This window comes from Meleagris gallopavo, chromosome 13 (assembly GCF_905368555.1).
Source record: "Meleagris gallopavo chromosome 13, MGAL_WU_HG_1.1, whole genome shotgun sequence".
Lineage (NCBI taxonomy): Eukaryota > Metazoa > Chordata > Aves > Galliformes > Phasianidae > Meleagris > Meleagris gallopavo.
In genome coordinates this window covers 8,860,001-8,880,809 of record NC_139416.1, presented here as the reverse complement: position 1 = coordinate 8,880,809, position 20,809 = coordinate 8,860,001, and the positions used below count along the sequence as shown (strand labels likewise).

Here is a 20,809-nt window from a genome sequence, read left to right as displayed (position 1 = left end):
TAAAGATTTAATAAATGTTGTGTGTCTTAGTGGCATCATCTTTGCTCCTTAAGCTGTAAGTAGCTTGTTCTGAGGCACAGAGCCTGTGTCCATGCATTTCTGGTGTGTGACACACTTCTCTTTCAAGGTGAGGGAATGGGTTATCCATATTACAGGTGCATTGACATTAATAAGCACGAGAGTGAGATATTTAACATGTGTTTTCAGGTCTCTTCACTTGTATTAGTGCTTATTGCTATGCAAACTAGTACCATCCATTTCTCCTCTGCCACTGCAGGTGTGAGTGAGTGCGTGGAGGGTTCCTCCACCACTGTGGCCACTTCACCAGAGGACAGCTACCTCTGTGAGTCTGCCACAGATTTATCTCTGCTGTATCTCACTGACAGCCGCAGTTTAAGCAGCACCTCCCAGAATTATTCATTTAAAAGAATCTCTGCTTCAAAGAGTTCATGGGATAAGGGGAAGACAAAGACACCCAGCGGCAATTGACTTGCTCAACATCATATAAAGTTTCCTGGCTCTCAGTCCAGTACCCTACATACGAACTCTTGTTATCTCCCTAAGAAATCTTTTATAAATGGGCACACAGACACCTATAAAATAGCAAAAAACAATGTAGGCTTGGGTCTGCATTTCTCAAGTGCTCAGTCCTTTGTTTGCCTTGATATCTTTTGCTAATAACAATGAAGTGTATGAGTGGCAAAAAAGCACTATGTCTGAATTCGCAGAAACGTTATGAAAGGGATAAGAGCGACAAGAGCTATTTCAGCCCCTTCAGCAAGATGGTCACTGTAAATGTGACATTTTTGGTATTTTGACCAACAAAGACAATGTAGTTGTGCTAATTCATAACTGCAAGGAATACTTTATCTCAGCAAAAATAAAAATTTGGCAATGTTTATCCTTAAGTCGATGAGGTGCAAAGGAAGTACCTTTATAATAATTCAGGAGAAGTCAGGTCTTTGTTACAACTGATCAAAATGATCTAGCATTTTTTTTTTTTTTTTTCATTGAAATATTCAGAAGTATGAGGACTGCTCTGAAAACAGTACTTCCTATTTTCTTATGCTGGCCCACAGTGTCAGAGGTAGATGTTGGTAGTATGATGGTAGAGGTTGAACCTCCCCACCAATATCCTCTTCCATTTTGTTACCATGTAACAGATCAGCAGAGGTGCAGTCTGACAAAATGGAGTCCGACATGGAAGTGCAGGAATTTGCAAAGTTGTGTCATTGAATACCTTGATGTGGAAAAAAAATGTTACCTATTGCCATTCATCAATGCTTGCTGATTATTACACACACAGCATACAGGCTTTTGTTCTGCGGAGAAACCGCATAGCTAATGCTGGTGACTGTGTTGGAAAATAGTGTTTTGTAGCTTAGAATTTGCTCTATCAAAGAGTGTTACTGTGTTCTTTGTAGCTGTAGTATTTTTCATGGAAATAAATAGGAGACATTACTTTTGGAGCAACTTATGTATAATCTTGCTTTGGGAAAAACTGAATTTTAGTTAACACTTTGGAGGGACATTGAATTAAAATAATTGGTCTGAACTTTTTTTTTTTTTTTTGCAAAGTTGTTTCAATTCATTCTATTGCATATTAAATATTCTTACTAGTAAACATTGGTATTATGTGTATAATGCTATCTTTGGTGTTTATGATATGCTTAATATTTTACATGATGCAATCAGAATAAGATTGCTGAAAGAATAATTTCTTCATAAACATATATCTGAAAATATTATTGGGGACAGTATCTTACTAGAAAATAAAGTAATTGTTTTGCACCAACTTGCAATCTCTTCCATTGAAATAACTGAAATGCCAGTTACAGAGAATCTTTCTAGGCCTTTAGGAAATGCTAATATGTATTGTATGTAACTGAGTATCCGCGGTGTTGTGCTTTAAGTCACAAAATATCATCTATACATGATAAAATTTTTAAATTAATACAAATTATTATCAGTAAGAGATACTGCTAGAAGCAATCTCAAACAAGGAAATTGAGGAGTATATTGCTCCTTTTGTGTGAAATTTGCTTGAGTAGAGTTCAGTCCAGTTGCTTGGAGCTTAGGTCACCCTAGTCTACTCTTTTAAAGGTGAACTAAACCTCTGGAGCAGAGTTTGAGAGCACGGCAGTAACACTACTGACTCAAATAGCGGCTGCATTTCTTTTACACCGCTTCCATGATGTACTTGAATCATCAAAGGCATCTATATATGGGCTTCACAATGGACTTTACATTGTCTGGAGAACTTGTATCACTATAGAAACAGGAAATCTAAAGAAATTTTATGTGAGTATCATAATATTAGAGACCATTATTGGAGCAATGTTATAGCTGGTAGTAAAAGAGATTTAAAAAACATACTTGTGTTATCGATGTTTCTCTCTACCTGCTGTGTTTGAGTATCATTTTAATGTACCCGTAAAGTGGAAAAGGCTCATGTTGTTTGATTCTCTAGGGTAAAGTTAATTGGTAATTTAAACCAAAATGATAATCAAAAAAACATTTAGTAAGTTACATTTTTCAAAGCAGTGTTAAAACTTCCTGTTTCAGAGTGAATGTACAGAAAATGATGTATGTTGATTTAAGGAGACTCAGTTTTACTTGATTAATTTTCTAAAGATCACTTAAGGGGTAAGCAAAGCATATATTTTCTTGTGAAACCAAATTGGTCTGACCCCTTGCTAATTTTACCTACAATTAGTTTGGTGTAATTATCACAGCATACAACAATTTAGTCTGCTTCCACAAAAAAAATATATTGTTCACAAGGCCATAAAACTCTTTAAAAATTGCTTAATGAACAACTCAGCCGTGTGTCTTAGAAGATGAGAATTGCTATTAAATGTGTAGAATGTGGAGATGCAGTATATGTACATTGTACATAATGATTTTGATATAAAACCCACCTATGAGGATATTCTACAGCATGGAAAAATGCCATGAAGTTACATAATGAAAGATGCATCTAGACATATTGGGCTTAAATGAGATGATATGTGCAAGATCCTCATTTCCAAAGTCTTGTGTTTTCCACCTTAGTTACTACCTTAACATGAACTCAGATTTTCTTTACTGGCAGTGATTTTTACTTTTAATGAACATAGTTTCATTGTTCGTATTTAGGATCTGGGGCTGAATTATGGACTAGTACTTAAGGTGAAATTGTTTGATGTCAGTGCTGCCCAAAGCTAGCAGACATACATGCCAACAACCTCCTGTTGTGATTTTCTTTACTGAAGAGAAGGAAATTGCTAAAAGTTATGCCAGGCTTAGTTCATCTGACAGTCCAGAAATAAGGATTAGCTCAATGAATGAATATTGAGATGCCTTTAACAGAATGTGTTTTTTCACCGGAGTTGTTCCACACTTTATTTTGCTGTGTAAATCTACAGAAATAACTTCTGATTTTTAATATATCTGCTTTGCTAACAAGGTGGAGCTAAACAGATTTCTTCCCACATCAGTCCAATGACTGAAGCAGCTCTTACTTTATTTCCTCTTTAGATGATGGTGGAGACTGGGGCACCTGCTCTCACTGGACCTTTTCTCAGGGGAAATAAATAAATAAATCCAGAAAAGCTGTATTCAGTTTCACAGTAATGTCTATGAACTCCTTCCTTGTTAGCTCAAAGGTTAAATAGAAAGTGATAAATAAACAAATGATTAATTTCCATAACTCTTCACTTGCAACAAAAGAATACTTGCAGCCTATTATCTTCTATGGAAGTGGATGCTGCTCAAGGAGATGGCAGCTTTGTGGGGCACTGATCAGTTGATAGATCTGGATTAATTCTCTGTTCATAGTATGATGGTATTCGAAAAGGAAAACAAACAAACAAAAAAACAAAAAAACAACACACAAAAAAGCCAGTCTGAAATGAGGTTTCCAATTAGAAATAAATAGTGCCTAAAGTCAACCTAGGTTTTTAGGTAAGTGTATGTTTTGCCATATATCTCCAGAATTAGGGGGAATGGATCATTGCCTTTTTAATTTGGCAAGAGCAAACTGAATCACCTACATATTAATCTATGCATTTACTGTAGCTTCTATCACCATATTATCATGATGCTGATGTGTGATTTCTCTTCTTCAACAGCTTTTTTCCTTCAGCCATTTTTGTGACTTGAAATCTTATAGTCATTTCACACTGCCAAACTATATCAAGAAATCTGTTTCCATTGCCAATTATAGAAGGATGATGTACTTGAGCTTGAAAATATTGTTTCTATTCTAACTTTTGTCAACAGTGTACAGTAAAGTCTTTTGGGTGATACTTTCAAGATGCACACAATATTAGCCAAAATGGTGTCAGTCATAAGAGTTCCTTGTTTTTTGGGGGAAAAAATGGTAAATAATGCAAGTTTTTGAAAATCCTAACATTTGCTGTAATGGTTTGTGGCTTCATAAGATCTTATTTCATTGGTTGCCACACCTCCAAAAAGCATCATCTTGTGCACGACAGAAGACCTCTTTCCCTAGGAAGATATGGAATACCTCTTGGCAACTTTCCAGCTAATAGTCTGCTCCAGATGGCATTGCTTACAACTTCTGAGAAGCACAGGAGCAGGAAGCAATTGCCTTATTCTGTCTGTCAAATAAACAATACATGTGTTGGAAGGTTGAGATGCAGTAAAAATAAATTAAGATGCATAAACTGAGTTCATACGTGGAGCTGTTCCAATTCAGTGTGGGAATTCCATGTAATACCTCATGGCATTAATAATGGTAGGCTCAATTTTTAGCATGGCACCTCCATAAGGAAAATGGCTGCTCTGTAACAGTAGCCAACTGTATAAGCACAGTTAAGAATTTGGATTTTCCTGCTTGTTCTTTCCTTCCATATTATAGGTAAAGATATATCAGCAATTTGTAAGAATTAGGCCCAGAGAAATATTGTTGTGACTGTTGTGTAGAAAACAATGGAATAATTGAGATTATTTGTTCATTTTGTGATAAGAGGCACAATATATGAATGTTGATTTTACTCTTTATTTCCTTTGTATGTGCTCGTTGCTTGTCAGTTTATTGGTCTGTAAGAAGACCCCAAAATAGTAGTAATTAATCTTTAGTGATACTGAGTATTCTATTAGCTGAGAATAATAACTTTTACTTCCCCTCTGAGGGCTTCTTTAACCTTTGTGAAATATGAAGTATTGTTCTCAATTAGTTTACAACAAGGAGAGAAATACTGAAGGAGAGATAAACTGAAGTCATGGGAAAGTTACTGTAAGCAATCCAGATCAAATGTTTAATTGGTATAAATTGGCCTTCCTCAAATTTTTGTGTGCAGTTATAAGTATCCTGGTGAAGACTAGTTTATTTGCCATCTCTACCAGTGATTTGAGATTTTTTTTCAATACAAATGTTTTTTTTCCTCTTTTTACTGGATGACTGCAAGACTCATGATTGTATCTCTGTAGCACGGTCACAGGCATCAATTTTTTCAATAATCCAAAAAAGAATTCTTCTAGACATACAGCAAAGAGGGATTATACAAATTCAAATTTCAACCACCTGACTAAGCAAAGAATTAAGTTTACATCCATTGCAACTTATATTTTAAGATACGACATTTGAATGTTTTGACAGAATTTGGTGGCAAAATTCCCATAGAAATTACACTGGAATCAGGATTTTAGAGTGGAGTTGGGCTCTAAAAATTTTTCCATCTGTCAATCTACATGTAAATTTCACCTACAGAAATGACAATCATGACTATTTATGTTGGAAATTCCGCATTTAGGTCTGGAATTTACACGACCCAAATATTTAAACAAGTGTTTTCAATATTTTACAGTCTATTAAGTATCAGACATGGTTCAACTTCATGTTCAGCTATCAACTTGGAATGTGAGTTTACTTAATTTCATTCAGTGAATTGGCTCAGTCTTTTAGTGTAGGGAAGGTTAGCTGAAGATTTCTAAATATAAAAAAATTAGTAACTTTATTATTTAGATCTACGCTTTCAAACAACTGAAGGAATTAAAGTGAAAGATATTTCTAAAAGCACGTGTTAGTGCATACATGAGGCTTTCAGGACCCCATACATTTGCATGTTTAGAGTATGTGCACTTGTATACTCAGTAAATGGCATCTTAAAAGTAGAAAATAGCGAGGATAGCAGGACAAAAAACTAAACAGAAAATAATAATTACAACAATAACTATTCCTTTCATTTATTCTAAGTATATCACAAAATGTCATTAGGAAAAACAAGCAAAAAAGTGTGCATTTACTCTGATAGTAAAAATAAACAAAAATAAAAATGAGATCCATTCATGAAAATAATGGATCTTATCCAAACTAGTTAAACAGTTGGTTTATATGATGTAGTTGTGTACTGAGTTGCTTTAGTCCAATTAGAACCAATATTACAGTTTTAAGAACCAAAATGAATGGAAATAAAAATGCGTTCTTTAGAATTCCGAGATTACTGTGGTTCAAAACAAGAAAGAACTTTACTTTGAGTAGCATATTCATAATACTTGGCTAAGCTGCTTTGGAATGTGTTAAATCCTAAATAAATGGATTAATAGGTCAGTAATATTAGCTCAACTTCAACGGTATTCGGTTTAAGAGGTTATTCATTTTGGTCACAAATTTCCTACTTGGTTTGTAATTCTGAAATCTTTCCAGTTGTGTTCAAAAATAGTGGAAAAAGAAAATAAGTTCTAAAAGTGCATACATTGCTGAAACACATATTCTATCTTTTAATTGTTTTTCATTTTGAACTTTGTTATATGTTTTGTTATATGTTCTTTTTCTTTTTTTTTTCCTGTTTCGTTTTGTTAATTTTCATCCAGAAAGAGTAGTTGTGATTAGAAGCTAGATTGAAATTGCGTGGATACATGAATGACTTATTAGAGATCAAAATTCACAAATTAATTTATCACATCCCTCCCTAATTTTTCACTTTGTGATTACAAATGGGGGCTATATGAAAAACTGGAGATATAGAAGATAAATTGCAAAACTGTATGATAAATGTATTTATCACTCACCTTTTGGCAGCCTTACCTCCTCTCTGCTTGCTCATCCATGTCTCCTGGGACTTATCCTGATACTCTAAAGCCATGAATAGAGTCAATCAATCCCTGTAATTTTAAAATCAGACTCTTTTGGTTTGGTCTGCTTTTTGTCAAAAGTATAATTACCTTGTCTAGTTGCAGGCCTACCAAATTTCTGTGTGGAATGTGGTTCCTGTGTAGTTGCTTTCTGACACTGGAAGGTAGTTACTCCTTAAATTCCGAACAGGTATGGTATTTACTTTCTTATGCATCTCTTACAAGATATTATGCACATTGAATGAGACATCTCTGTGTGTGCCTACAACTATGTGTAGTGAAGCCTATCACTCTTCTAGAGATTACTGAATCATAGTTAAAAATGTAATTTGTGTCCATAATATAATTTACAAAGATTCATCGTTAAACAATGTTCTAACATCTTTTCAGAGATACTTTCTAAAATTTCAGGTTTTATAAGCAGTAGATAAACAAAATGTATTGAAAAAGATTTTTCATAATGAGTAGCGTTTTTTAATCATTCCTCCTTTACAAACAGGGAAATAAACTGTTTTTGTATATTTTCTGGAATAACTTATTTGACTGCAACATGAATTGCTTCTTGAACGTGGAAAAGGTAAAGAAAAAATCCCACAGAAGTAATTGAAGCTAAATAATTATTTGCTATTTTTATATATTACTGATATTCTAGATGGGGAATATATGTTATTGAAAAAGTAAAGTATGCTATAGTATATTATTGTAGTATTATATTATTAACATTATATTAACATGTATATGTAATATATATAGTTACATGTAGAGTATAATATATTACTAGTATATTAGAGTATATTGTAGTGATTCATGTAAGCTATTAGAGGTTTTTTTTCCCCTCCCATGAAAAAGGAAATGCTAAAGTTCCTGTACAACCGATCAGAGTTTGTCATTTCATTTACATAATCTTTTCTCTGTATGTGGAGAAATGATTCTTTCATTTCTTTGTATTCTTTGGATAGTGAAACCAGATGAGAATAATGCTTGTTTTGGCACTTCCCCAAAGGGAAATATAGATTTTGATGTTGGTGAAGATGACTTCAGCAAATAGTGCACATAAAAATCTAGCATTTCATGCAAGTTCATAAGAAGAAACTACAGAATGGAATAACTTTTATGAAGAAAGTCTTTGTCTTATTTGGTGAATAGGTCCCTGCGCTACCATAATAATGCCCAGTCCTACAACTACAAACACTTATTTGTTCAAAGTGAATATTAACATTGTAATTTACTATCTAATTACAATTTTATAGTAATAACTGAAAATGTGTTCTTAAAAAGCATAGTGTTTGCTGCCTCACACAGTTTGTAGCAGTGCAGTGTGTGATTTTTGCCAATACTCCCTCATAACAGATTTCTTAAATCTTGACTTTGATTTTAACAATTTTCATACTTATACCTTTCCATTAAAAAATAAATATTTTTGAAAGCTACAATTAGCAATCCTGCGTTACCATTAAATCATAGCTGATGAATAATTAGTTTTAATGGTTGCAGATTTAAGCCCCATTATTATTTTGTACAGCAAACCTTGTTCATGTAAGAGGCCCTCTGCATTTTATTTCTCAAGAAACATGCTTGACTAATTTGCAAGGTTACAAAGGAATGGCTTACTTTTGTAAAAGATTGCTGTTTTTATCAGCTAATCTGAAAGATTTCTCACTTTAAGCCATGGAAACAAAATCCATTTGAAAACCAGCTAAAACAAGATTAATATTTAGAAATGAGGCATGATTGAAATGTTGACTTGGTTGTGAAAATTACTAGAACTTGTAATTTTGAAAGAGAAAATTATTCTGAAGAAACTTCAAAAAGAAGCTTTTATCGGTAATATCAATTATACTTATTTTATAGACTTCATTACATTAGTCTTAGAACAACAAAATTTTCCAATGAATTCAATTTTATTAATTTTCATTTATTTGAAGTTTATATAAACTATTGTATAAAATGATACTGATACATATAGGAATTAATATTAGATAACTGATGAGTATTAGGGTGTACAAATTCTAGAGCACCTCGAAATTATGTGGTGATTGTCAGTAGATACATCTCTATTTTAGTAGTCAACATGAAGTATGCCAAAGTATTTGTTGTAGTAAAGATGTCCTGGGTCTGTAAGTTTTTTCCACAAATGTGGATTGTGTGTGTGACTACTCACACGTGCCTCTACATTTAACCAGCAATGCTGTTGGGGCTGATAGGACATTTTTCTCTGGTAGGCTGAAGAAATCATAGTTTTGCAACTTTATGTTTTGTCTCACAAAGCTGAATATACCTCAGCAGCCAATTATTATTTCATATGCAAAACCCAATTATTGTGAGTTCTGCTGACTGTCTCAGATGTTGAGAAGTAATTCAGCAATTGCTGCCTGGTACAGCCTAAAGTTTTTTCTCCAGGGTTTGTGGATAGAGATGGTATAAAAAATCCATTTTTTGTGTGCTGCTACGAGAGTATTCACTGTTTCATTTTATCAATAACATTTAAGTTTACATTTCCTTGAACCAGCAGAGTGTATGCTTTTGCATCATTCTATCCTTAAAACCTTCTCCACTCACTTTGCTCCTGATGCTTCCTGAGGAAACCATCGTTTCTGATCTTGTCATTTATGCTGTCACCAGGCAAAAGGATTTAGAGTGGGATAAACCAAGTGGTGGCTGAGGAATGGCTGATATTTCCTTGGTGTTACTGCTGATTGTTTTCTGATGAGGGAAATGAATAATTGTATACCATTCTTTATTGTCATCAGCTGTGTGTACCTGTTTTACTGCTTATGTTTTTACTTGTGGGTTGTATTTAATGGAGTGCTTGATATCCTGTGTGTATGTTGGGATGCAGCTGGATTGTGCTTTGCTGATTTTGTGGCATCTTCTGTGCCTGACCCCGCTGTGTTCTTTCGAGGGCCATTGATAATGCGTAAAATTGAGAATCTGAAAATCTGTCATTTTCTTGTGGGAGAGAATAATGTATGAGTTGAAGTTTGAAGCTAACGCTGAATTCGTGCTGGCTCCTAGAGATATGTCTCCATAAACTGGATTCTGGGCATGTTGGGCATTTCTTCTGTTATATCAGCTTCAGAGCGATGTAAGGGCTGCTCTTTGCAGCTCCAAACAACCAAAAGCAGACCCTTAGGCAGGAATGATGCTTCAGTGGATGGCAGTGTTACCTGAAGAAACAGCATTCCTCTGTTTATGATAGAGAGCCTGGTCCTAAGGGTGGAATGTTGGCTGGAATGGAACTTAGCCTAGATAAGTGTTCTTTCAAGCCAACTAAGGATGTGTGGGATAAGCATCCTGAAATTGTGTGTGGAACAGACTGGGTTTGTTGAAATGTTCTGAGGCTGAGCAAAGCTGGCATCTGTGCAGCGGATAGATGTAAGCTGGTGGCATTATCACTGGAGATGGCTTCAGGTTATGCTGGGGTACTCAAGCAGCTTTCAGATATTCAGCAGGGTTTGCAAGGGCAGCGGAGCTTTTTTAATATAAAGGGAATATGATTCATTAATAAGAACAAAACCAAATGGAGCTTTTGTGCCACATGTGGGAGTGGGGCTTTGGGTCTTGGGCAACGTGCTATTCAAAAATTAGTAGGGAATCAGGGGGAAGGCCTCTTGGGAAAGCTAATGTATGAGAGTCTGCTGAGAATCTTGCTATTTTAGGGGATAAAAAATTTAGTCGCAGGGAAAAGTTGTATTTCTTATTCCTCAGAGGGACTTTGTTCCTATGAAAATAAAGCTAAGACAGCTGTAGTCATTAGAGAGACATCATCATTTTGCTTGTAAGGTCATCTCTTCTGTTGAAAGTATTTTGTCACAGGACAGAGATGGCTACTTTCACTGCCAAAAAGCCACTTTAAAAGATTGACAAGAGAGATTAAAGAGGATACAGGAACTTGGAAGAAGTTCTTTTAACCTTTTAATATGGTGCCATTTTGGCAGCAGTGAGTCTGTGGTAGGATTAGTTAGGGACCAAGCATCTCTGGAATTGTGCTCCTCTTTTTCTTTTTTTGTTTCTTTCCATTTAAGGCATCAATTAAGAGCAATTTCACCGGGGCAGTAAAGCAAGAGAGTAAACAGTAAATAAGCAGCAAGCAAAATTAAAAACAGTAATGAGCCTTATGAATACGGGGGTGTTACAAGGCTTGAAATGCATTTATTTTGGAGCTTTGCATGTTCTGGGAAAACATAATGACTTTGTGAATGTATTGTCTCATTTTACATTGCAGAGATTCCATTTATTGGCCCTGGAGACTGACAAGGAACCGACACCTGTGCCCAAATGTTTTCTGAACCTTGGCAGCAACAGGCGTGTTCATTATGCAGCAGTTGTAGTTCCAAGTGTGCTCAACGCATGGGAGAGCAGCAACCTTCTCCCTTGCAAGGAAAAACAGGTTAAGTAGCAAAACAGCCAGTGCAGTGGAATCCCTAACATGTTCCATCTTCAAGAAAACCGGCGCTTCTGTGACTATGCGTCACAAGTGCAAGCTGCAATTTACAGTAAGTTTGTTCTGACAGCGAAATGCTGGGCACTGGAGATCTCATTAGAATTGGGAAACCTCAAGGTGCTTCATTTCTCTGTGCCAGTTAAAGCAATTAATAAATTAATGCTTACAGCACCTCTTAACGTGGATCTCAGCTACAGAGAGCATTTGCACTTTAGGATGTAGAAACATACATATGTTTGTTTTGGTCCTTGAATTCAGTTCAATGTAGAAAGGCAAAAAAGTAAAGTTATGTGTTCTGTGTTAAATAAGGTTTATCATTACCATGAATCATGTAAAAAATAGTTCAATGAGAACTTATGTACAATTAAACAGTTATACGTTATCTGAGCATTGGCAGTGGTCAGGTTAGTGTCCTACCTGTCACTAAGTTTAAGGTTGATTACTTCACCAAAATGTCAGATTTCCCTTACAACATCATTTTATGTAAGTGAAAATCCTGGTTTGTAACATCACTTCCATAGTTTGTGTGCCCATATCTATGATAAGGATAGAATTTCATTAAAGTAAGGCCTGAAGTAAACGCAGATGGATTTTATTTTTAAATAGGACTGTCTATATAGACTATAAGAGGAGAGTTTTGTGAATATGGTATTTCAGGAGCACTAGGAAGCAATTAGGATCATCCATTTAGTGAATTTTGGTGGTCAGAAAGGCATTAGCTAGGAACAGGCTTTCTCATTCATCATACCCCTTTAGTTACGGATAAACAAGGTGATACGGTGTCTTGCTAATTCTCAGATATCATTATATAATATAATTGTGTTCTTGGGAGACTGTTGAAGGCCATTTCCAATTACTATTGTATATAGGAAGCATTGGTTTTAAAATAGTGAGGTTAAGTATGACAGCAAACAAAATGCAGTAGGATCATTTGTGTGTGTGCTACGCTAAGGCCATGTTTTTTCTGTGTGTGTATGTGTGTGTGCTGCAGGAGAGAGCGATTTGGTGTGCTGAAAGCTTGTACTGCTCATGACGGTAAGAAAGGTATTTGGCTTTTTAAGATAGAATTTTTGATGTCAAGATCGCTGGGTTCATGCTACTGGCCAGATGGGTTTGGAGGTCTGCCAAGAAACTAAGAGCAATTGATAAACCTTAGAAAAGCAGTAACTTAAAAGCTAGAAAGCTTTTGCAAATTTTAAGAAGCTAGGGTATACACAGGGATGATCGTATAATTCTGAAAGAGAGCTTGATTACTTCATAAAGCGAGTTATGTGCCAGCATGCTAATGGTCAAACCCTTAGAGTTTTTCACTTTGCTTCTAATGAGTGCCCTAGAAGTTTGGATGTTTTCATGAATTTTATCTCTCTCTAAGATGAATAGTTTAAAACCCTAAATGCTGTTTCTGTATGTGTGTATGCGTATCCTTTAATCTAGATTCTATTGGTCAGATTAGTCACATGGAAGAGGTTTTACGGGCTTGGTCCCAACTCTAATGCAGTGGATTATTTTGACACATTTGCTACATCATTGGTCAAAATGAATTCAGCTGTGTTATGCATGGAGTTAAATGTCAGCTGTTGTTCTTCACCAAACAACCAAAGGACAAATCTGAGGAATATTTCTGTATTCCACTGCTTTGAACTTCACTGACAAGAGTTATCTTTCTGATGCTGAGTTGTTCTCAAGTTGTTGGATTCCCATGTGCTCTTAAGCTGCAAGCTTTGGCAGCACAAAAATTCTCTCTGAACGTTTGGGGAAAACAGAATAAGAAGCTTTCTATAGGCTTTATATGCATCTTGAATGTATGTTCTTGAACTCTTTTCCTTACCATTTTCTTATACTCATCTATGTCTTTTCTTCTGTATAGCCTGTAAGAAAATAACAGATGCATTGCTTATCACATGTCTAACCTTTCTTCTCCTCTTTCTTTTCCTTAAATCAGTGTGAATTCCTACTTGGCATTATAGGTGCGCTTGATTCATTTCAGGAATATCAGTACTCCCACTGATAACCAAAGGACTATTAGTATGCAATTAGTATGCACATACCCAAGTACCTTGCTGAGTTGTAGCTTATGCATTCTGAAATATGGACATTCTTGCAAAATCCATTGATTTTTAACCCACATCAGTTGAACTGTTTCCATTTTCAGTAATGAGATTTTGAACAGACTCCATATGAAAACAGGTTTAAGTTACTTGGTACAAGAGCTGACCCTGGAAAGTGCCTGAAAAAATGGTTGCACATTGTGAAATTAATGTTAATAAATAGCAATTCTGACCTGTAAACTATGGCAAATGCCACAGTAGTCATCACAGCTGGCATTGTGAATGGCTTTTCATGACTGTGTGCTTCTGATTTATCACTTGTTCACTGGCACTGAAATCAGTTAAACAGATATGTGCTTTAGTATTGCATAGAGAGAACTTCATTAACGTCTTGAAGTTGCAAAGCTAGTAACTTCAAAGTTAGGAAATATTAGAATTAAGTTCCTAACCTTAATTCATGTCCCTTGTCTATGCTTACAGACATATGATGCTAACTACATGATCAGAACAGTGTGTGTTTCTGGGGGAACAAACCTGATTTGGCACATAAAATTAAATATTGTTAAGTGAGCAATTAGCCATTACTTTTTTCTTCCATGGTTAAGGTGTAATCTCAGTCTGTGTTTACTGTACACTGTTTGTATTGTGCTTTGAATACAGACTTTTTCTGTGGCTGAAACTTTCAGAAAATGGTGATTTTCTGGAAGCAAATACCCAGGGGAGAAAATTGTATCCCAATTTGCTATAGCTGTTTAAAGGGCGAATGAAAACTGTGTGTTATAATTAGAAGTATAAGCAGCTGATAAAGCCAATTCAGGATTCAAGTGTGATCTAAGTGTAAGAGATTTGTGTTAATGTGAAAGGGAAAATATTTTCTAATCATAGAAGCTGAAGTTGTATTGTGCTAAACTTTCTGTGAAAATAAATGGTTTTAGTGTGTATGACTTTCTCTGCACATGTGGGTGTGCGGGTACTGAACCTGGTGAGGCAGGAGGAAAGTTTGCTCCTCTGGAATATAACATTATTAGTGAAATAACTCAGTATTTGAAATAAATATTTAGATATAGATATAGATATATGGAACCAGAAATAATGTTACTTGTGAAGGCTTCATGCAGTTGTGTCAAAGATTTTGACTTACTGTCCTACCTACTAATTTGAAAGATTTTTTACAATAATAATAAGAAATCTGGAATAGTGTGCTCCTTTATATTATGTTTGTAAGAGATTAATTAAATTCATCATATTGTTACAGAATTTAGCTAGCAATTTTCAAAATGCTAAATGAATTGGAAAGACTTTGAAAACAGTATTTTAGAAATTACATATTTCAGTATTTTTTACTGTATTTATATTATAAGCAATGTAAAATTAATTCAGTTAGGTCACATGTTATTGATTGCTATTCATCCTCCACAATTATTTATAGCACATACCTTTTTTATGTTTCAACTCTGTTGAACTGGGCTCAGCATCAGTAGCACTGATGCTTCTGATGGTATCACTGTAACACAATTCAGTAGAACTTGATCTATCTTAAATAGATCAAAACTACTAGGTATCAAAGAAAAGGTATAATTTTCTATAATCAGAATTTGAGTGTTGAATCTGATTTAAAATCTTATTCCATGGTGAAGAATCTGAACCTGTTGCTGAAGTTGTTGTTAGCTTTATGAGGAGGGGATTGCATGGCAAAACTCTGAGAAACTGGATAGGTGACTGGGAGGGCAGGGGAGTTGCTGGAAATGGCTTCACTGAATAAATGTAAAATTTCATGTGTCATAAACAGAGCCGATATTGGGTATCCTGGCAGGGAGAATTAAGAAAAAAAAAAAAGTTTAAACTTCACCCTGTGAGTGGTATAGATTAAAAAAAAAAAAAAAAAAAAAAAAAGCATAATAATGAAAAAAGAGTCAGAATCAAGAGAGGTTCTGCAGCCAAAAGCCATTTTAATTGTGTGGCTTTATCTTTGTGCCTGTTAAAAATGAAGTGTGCTTCTCTGTTGTCCTCTGTCTAGATCTCAGAGGCATTTCTTCATAGTAGCTCTGTATTTAGGCAGCTACCTCATCATTATTCATCTAAGTCATCAAAATTTTAAAAAGGACTAAAAACCCTGATGTGTTATAAATAAAATATGGGGAAGAGGGTAGTGACAGAACAAGAGTTATGTATATTTGAGGGAATACCCATCAGAAAGCCTTCACATGATATGTGCAATATTTTCCTCTTGTTTACATGTTACGAGCAGAGAATAAAATGGGATATGATCAATAGTTAGAGCTGAAGTCATGTAGCTGTTGTGTGATGGTATACATGCTCCATCTTCGTTACAAACTCACACGCTTTGTATTTCCTCCACTGTAATTGGCTCTGTTCTGTGGCTTTCCTTAGTTGTAAATTAATTCTGTCATAATTACTCTCTCCCACTCTCAAATATTAGCATCCTTACTGTACATTGTAATTCTGTTACTTCCACGATTGATATTGTGGTGTGTCCACCAAGCACAATATCTGGAGACACACATACATCTTGTACACTCCCCCACTTTTATTGGTATAGCTGATTTCTCTTGGCACTGAGCCCAGTTTGGTTTAATTTTTGTTTATTCTGTACAGACTCTGCTTTGAGATGGGCAGCATATAAATTAATAAATAAATTCAATATATGCTTGCTTTTAGTAGGTTGCTTGGCACATCTGTTTTTCAGAGGTTTCTAAATCTTCATGATCTGCATAAGATATCTCCAGCTACATAGGATTAGGGAGAGTATCATATTTTTAACATGTACAGGGTTTCCCATTAAAAAGTCATCATTTACTAACAGTTACAGTGCTCTGGCATATTGGGTACTGCAGTATGTCTCAATAGTTGGAATGCAGAATAATGGTTGTATTTAAGACACTATGGGTATATTAACTGTGGTAAATACTTGTCTTTTTAATGCTGAAAGCTGTTGTTTTCTACTTGGGATGTTTTTAAGGGTCCTCTACTTTTTTTTTTTTTTTTTTTTTTAAATAATCCCTGTATATAAATGTATATGTTGCATTCTATTGAAGACTGGCATTCCTTCAGTGTTGCAGAAGCTTTTACAGGCACAACTGCACAGAACAGTGTTCAACACAGGAGTTGTTGCTTGTTGCACAGCTTTGGCCTAACCAAAAGTAAGGTCTTAATGGAAAAAGCAGGAACGTTTCTTGTTTAAAAAAAAGACGGAAAAAAAAAAATACAAACCTGACATTAATTCATGTAGAACTCAGAAATTAGGAGAGACTGCCTCTGCACCAGCCAGCAGCTAGAGCATGGCAGAGGTTGATTCTACGGGAGAGAATGGAGATCAGGAGATGTGCAGTAGATGTTACAAGCGTTGTGTGTAAAGTTACATGATAAGGAGTCATTTCTGTGGAGAGGGTGAAGAAACAACTTTGCTGAGGTTTGAGTCTCACAGATTCAACTTCCCATCATGAAGTCTCTTTTGTAAGTTGCACTGCACAGTTACACAGAGCACAATGTTTTTCCTACTGTCTAAACTGAATGAATAAGTTCTCCTTGTGATTTGTGGTGCATAATTTCACTGTAGTAGTTGAAGAGAAGATGCAAAGAAAAGGAGGCAGCAAGGTGGAGGATGATGCATTAGCTAGCCAATGTGTACAAAATGAACAGTTGGGATCCCTAGAGCCAGAGAGCCTTGTGCAAGCTGCCACGTTAGTGTGCTGCCATGGATTTCAGTGCTGTGATATGGCTGGAACTGCCAGACAGCAAAAGGCACAGATTTCTAGAGAGGAAAGAGGCATCCCACCTGAGGCAGAATGCTGCAGTGCCTCACTCTGTTGTGTAACTCACAGCTTAGGTGCTTTATACAATGAATGGAGGCAATGTCTATAGGTAAGAACAGGGTATATAAGTGCTGTTTATGGAGAGACATAAACTAGTCTATGAACTGGACTAGTTCATAGTACTTGTTTACTTAAAGCAAAGTTTGTAGTGCTTTCCAAAGATTATGAGTGACTAAGATCTTAGTGCAAAATTGCAAGCACCAGCTCATCAGCCACATCTAGCCACTCAGTAATACATCGCTTGACCGTGGTCTTGGGTTTTCTTTGGTGGTCACAGTTCTTTTTTCTTATCCAGTTGCTTGATGCTTAATTCATTCTCTCAAAATGAGAGAGGATTGAGATCAATGCCATTGGTGCCACTAACTCTATGATGAATGAGTATTTCTAGGCATATCCAAAAGTAAACCTTCAGAAAGTTAATCAAAGATGGTGAAGAGTCTAGAGGGGAAGATGTCTGAAGTGTGTCTGAAATCCCTTGTTTTGTTCAGCCCAGAGAAGAGGAGACTGGAGGGAGACATCATAGTGGCTTATGGCTTCTTCACAAGCAAGTACAGAGGGGCAACGCTGACCTCCCCTCTGGTGATCAGTGATAGAACCCAAGAAAATGGCACAGAACTGTGACAGGCGAAGTTCAGGCTGGATAAACAAAAAGGTTCTTCACTGAGAGCATGCTGGGCACTGGAACAGACTCTATGGAGAATTGGTTACAGCTCTGAGTTTGCTGGAGTTCAAGAAGTGTCTGGACAGTGCTCTTAGTCATAGGGTCTAATTTTTGAGTTGTGAAGCCAGGAGTTGGACTCAAGTATCCTCATGGGTCCTTTCCAACTTAGGATTTTCTATGATTCATGCAACTCTTTGAGTGGCAATGTCTCCCATTTCTTTCCTGAGCACATCCACGCTTAGTTTCCAAGAAAGCAGGAAGGACATGCAGGCAAATTGCCAACCAGATGGTGCAATCGAATATGAAGAATGCATTCAGAAGACCAATAAGGCAGGATTGAAAAATCTTATCATTTTCTTTCTTCATACAGTACAGGCCAAAACTCACATGGAAATAATAAATTCTATTATTAATGCCAACTATAAATGCTATCCTGCCTTTTGTGACTTAGCTTCAGAAAGCCTCTCACCTTTTATTATCCCATTGTATCCCCCTAAACCAAAGCACTTTCTCTGTGCGTTACAATTCTCTTTGTTTCTTCACAGATTTTTCAAAACTGCTCTATTGCTGCCTCAGTATGTTTCTTCTGAGGTATTAAATGACTGAATGGAGAACCAGATTAGACTCACTTTGAGGACTTCTTAAATCGCTCCTCTTGTTACATAGCATAAAGTAGACAATATAATACTTGGTTACCTGTATTTCTACATAATCAGTACATGGAAAGGTTTTCACTGGCATTACTGGCAGCTAAAGGAATTATATTATTTTTCATATGTTATTTCCAAATTATTACTCAAGCTGCATATCTGCATAGTGTTGAGTGTGTAGAGAGTGTGTATGTACAGGAATGCACATTCTCACCCTGTCCCTTCTGACTTCCTTTTTCAGAAAATACGTTAGATATGCAAAAGTTTTCTAGCAGGAATAGTTTGTAGTTATATAATGTTTTTTTTTCTCATTATCAGTGGAATAGTTTTGATTGTGTAAGAATGTAAGAATCACACATATCTCAATACATAATCAAAACTAGTCAAATCAGGTCATAATTGAACTGATCAAGCCACATCCAGGCAAAATTTAGGAATTTTGTTGAAGACTGTCAATCTTTTTGTTTTGTATTTTATGCCTAAAATATATAAAGATATAATGAATCTGAAATATAAATTGTTTAACTTTATTCTTCTGAATAGCTTCACAATGGTATTTAGATACAGAATACTACAGTGATATCTTCAGGAGTCTTTGAAAGACCCACCCATTCTTAACTGATCTTTGTGTTGCAGTTAGCTACAAATGGACAACAATCTGGAAAAAAAGAGCAGGAGCAAGTAATTCATTGAACTAATTATTTACTGTGAATTCTTAGAAGACTTAAAAGATTTTGCTTTTTATGATTTCATAGTATGGGTTATGGAAAGCCATGTTGCCTTTTTTCTTATTTATTTATATATTTATTTGTTAAATGCTTCAAACTGAGCAGATTCCAAATCCATTGACTTAAACTGAATTTGTCAGCTAGTGCCCAACATTAGTCAGAAAATTCAGGAAACTGAGTTAGAAAATATTTGTGTGTGTAACCCTTGTTTACTCTTTATCTTCAGTGTGGTGAGTGATTCTGATGCTACTGTTTCAGAGAGGATAAAGGAAGAGTAACAAAGGTGATAAGGCTTATGGAATAGCCTCCATGTGATAGAAGAAATGTAGTCTTCAGACTGGGAAAGAATCAAGTAAGCATAATATGATAAAGATCTACAGGACTGGAAATGCCATGAAAAAGACAAGTGGAAAATGGCTGGATGCTCCTTATGTGTAAGAAATAAGTTGTGGAACAACATTTCAGAAGCTGTTAAGGATGCCAAAATTTGACTTAGATTCAAAAAAACTAAATGAGTTCATGGAAGGAGAATCCATCCAAAACTATTAAATAACAACATGCCATCTCTGGATAAGAAAATCTTTGAGCCATAAACGAGTGGGCAAATATTATTAAAAGAAGTAGCATTTATATACTTTCTTCCCAAGGAATTTGACCCAGCACAGCCACTCTTCCTTTTTTGAGTTCAGTGTAGCTATCACAATGCTTAAAATTAAGCATGTGCTCAAGTTCTTTGTTGGTTCATTGCCTTTGTTCATAGCAAATCTGCTTAGCCTTTGATTTCACTTTGATTTTAAGTTCAGGGTCATAGGAAATAAATCACTTCTTAGGAAAGGCAACAAAAAGAAAACACAGCTTTTCTTTTCCTTTTTCTGGTGGGCAGTACTCTGCCTTCGGAGTCAATACAAGTTCACCAGCATGGTGTTAATGGACAGCATTGCTGGAGCTGTCAGCTTTCAGCTGGATAAGACATAACACTGGGATTTTGACCATTTGTCATCACTAAAGTTATCGTGTACTTTTTATAGGATGGTGGAAATTAGCCCCGGTGTCCTGGTCTAATTCCAATTTGTTTGTACCCTTCAGTTTGACTTGCATAGGTTCCTTTTTCACATTTTTTTCCCAGTGTTACATACAACTGGATACACTTCTAGCTACTGACTACACTTTACTAAATTACAGCACTACGAAAGGCTTCCTGCGGTAAAAAATTAAACACAGATTATTTCATCTCTTAGTGCAACAAATACAGTAGTCCCTTCAAGATTTCTTGAACATAACATGCAAAGTATATGTGAACAGTTCCATATTTTGTGAAAAAATGTTCATAAATTGCAGTAAGGAAGAATCACTATATCATTGAAA

The 20,809-nt window shown here is 35.6% G+C and overlaps 1 long non-coding RNA gene across 2 annotated transcripts in view; it reads left to right on the top strand.

Moving 5' to 3' along the window:
* Nucleotides 1-20,809, top strand: part of LOC146543482 (uncharacterized) — a 57,519-nt gene that overhangs the window by 26,323 nt on the left and 10,387 nt on the right. For both annotated transcript variants that reach the window (XR_014886112.1, XR_014886111.1), the window contains 3 exons: nt 2,104-2,301; nt 7,180-7,270; nt 11,306-11,576. This is a non-coding gene — a long non-coding RNA (uncharacterized LOC146543482). The remainder of the gene's footprint in view (nt 1-2,103; nt 2,302-7,179; nt 7,271-11,305; nt 11,577-20,809) is intronic.